This window comes from Lipotes vexillifer, unplaced genomic scaffold (assembly GCF_000442215.2).
Source record: "Lipotes vexillifer unplaced genomic scaffold, Lipotes_vexillifer_v1.1 scaffold278, whole genome shotgun sequence".
Taxonomy (NCBI): Eukaryota; Metazoa; Chordata; class Mammalia; order Artiodactyla; family Lipotidae; genus Lipotes; species Lipotes vexillifer.
In genome coordinates, this window is record NW_006769677.1 from 855,928 (window position 1) to 858,434 (window position 2,507).

A 2,507-nucleotide genomic window follows, 5' to 3' on the forward strand; every position below is an offset into this window, starting at 1 on the left:
ACTGGTACGCGGGCCTCTCACTGCGGTGGCCTCTCCCGTTGCAGAGCACAGGCTGCGGACGCGCAGGCCCAGCAGCCATGGCTCACGGGCCCAGCCACTCCGCGGCATGTGGGATCCTCCCGGACCAGGGCACGAACCCGCGTCCCCTGCATCGGCAGGCGAACTCCCAACCACTGCGCCACCAGGGAAGCCCCCGATTAGTCTCCTTTTGATGGTTATTTAAATTTTTTGCTTTTACAAACACTGCCTTAAACATATCTTCTTTACATGTCATTTTACATATTGCTGAATGTATTTGTAGAATAATTTCTAGAAGTGAGACTTTTAAGGCAGAGAGAATGTGTATCTCCAACTTTGATAGCTATTCTTCACTGTGAGAGATGGTGTGGATGTACAATCCTATTTAGCCATGATGAGGGTGCCTGTTCCTCCTCACCTTTGTCAGCCAAATGCATTGTCAAACTTTTTCATCTTTGCCAATCTGGTAATGATAAAATGTCTTTGGTTTAAATTGTCTTTCCACTGTAATAAGTGATGTTGAATATCTTTCTTTAATTTAAAATTTATATTTAAAAATTTTAAAATCTTTTTATTTTTATTTTTTTTGCGGTACACGGGCCTCTCACTGCTGTGGCCTCTCCCGTTGCGGAGCACAGGCTCCGGATGCGCAGGCTCAGTGGCCATGGGTCACGGGCCCAGCCGCTCCGCAGCATGCAGGATCTTCCCGGACCGGGGCACGAACCCGCGCCCCCTGCATCGGCAGGCGGACTCCCAACCACTGCACCACCAGGGAAGCCCATAAAAATCTTTTTATTTTTAAAGGTAAAATATATTTCCTTTTTTGTGAACTATCTAATGATGTACTTGGCCTCCTTGTTTCCAGGTACTTTTTGATAATGCTGTAAATGTTATTGGTCCATCAGGCCAAATTCCTCAGAAGCACTCTACTGACTCGTCTGAGCCAAACGTCTTCTGATTGCCAAGTCTCAGAAATTCATTAAAACCAGCCAATGCAGAAAGGGGGATTTTCTAGAACCTGAGTGGAGCTGGGCCACAAGGCCTACCTTTGGGACCAAGGTGGTTGTCCTGTTATTCTCTTGGCTGTGCAACTGTTTAACTCTGTTTCTGTGGACCAGCTTTATCTCTGTTTCTTGTTGCACATGGTAGGAAATGGTTGTCTAGCTCCAAATTCCAGGAGAGAGAATATCATTGGCCCCTTGTGGGTCCGGTGTCTCCCACTGGGCCAGTCAACTGTTTGGTGCCAGCCTATGGGGAGATGCATTGAAGGAGCTCAGGGTGTCCTCTTCTTGGGTCTTAACTGAAGGCTCCGAGCCTTTCACCGTGTTCTCAGTTAGGATTATTCCTTCTAAGCATGGTACTTTGAACCCTTGCCAGGTTGGATTGTTTACTTAGAGGGGGGCCATCCTCCTTGTCAGTGCTGTCTCGATGAGATGCTGTCAACAGAGGGACAGTTACTCTCTTCACCTCTTCCAGGCCATGTGGTTAGTCTTTACAACAGTGGTCTGAACTCATGTAGCTCTGGGGGTAGGAAAACTCCATGGAGTACCCAGGCAAGGATAATTTTAAGGGAATCAATTTTTAGGTCCTCAACTTCTGTTATATTTCTAAAGTTGAGCTGTCTGAGAACACGCCTAGCATAAGGGGTCTCTTATCATCTTTTCCATTCTGCAAAAGGAAAGCAAACCCTCACCCATTCTAGTCAGGACCATGGTGTGTTGCCCTGCTCTCTGGGGTGCCATGGGGATAATTCTAAATATAAATGTTGAGAATATGAGTCTAAAGGCTAGGGAATAATCCTTTTACAAGTTACAAGTTTTCTGAGTCTACTTTTAACGAAATTGGAGGAACCAATTGAGTTGTCAGTTGATCATTAAAAATAATTTTGATAACAGATCACTGCATGACTTTGGTGTATAACTCGGGAGTTCGAGGAATTCAGAGATGTTGCTATTACAGAACTTCCGCTGCATCTATTTATTTATGAGAACAAGGTGTCTCAGGGCTTAATATCTATAAAAATGAAAAACAGGAATGGAATTGGTGCTGAAACTGTTTTAACAGTAAGCAAGATTCATCCCTGGAAACATGAACCTTCTTACTCTCTATCAGGATGCATTTCTGGTGAAATTTTGCTCATATTTAATAATGATCAGAATTTGTGTTCTGTTCTTTTGAAATATGTGCTAATAGCAATCATAATCATGCAATCCAGAATGAAATATTTTTGAACACTTAGAGCTTATGAGGTCACAGGAAATTTGATACGTTACAGGGAATTATAAGTATGGGCAATAAGAGACTTTCAAGCCTAAGGATGTATTACATTAGGGTAAACTGGGGGCGGTAAACTTCTAGATGGAGGAGGGTGATGGAGCTACCAGCCCAGGAAGGAATTTCTGACTGAAGTAGACACTGGCGTGTTTAACTAGATGAAGGTAGGTGTCTAATTGTGATGATATTTACAGTCCACTGGGCACATTTATAAG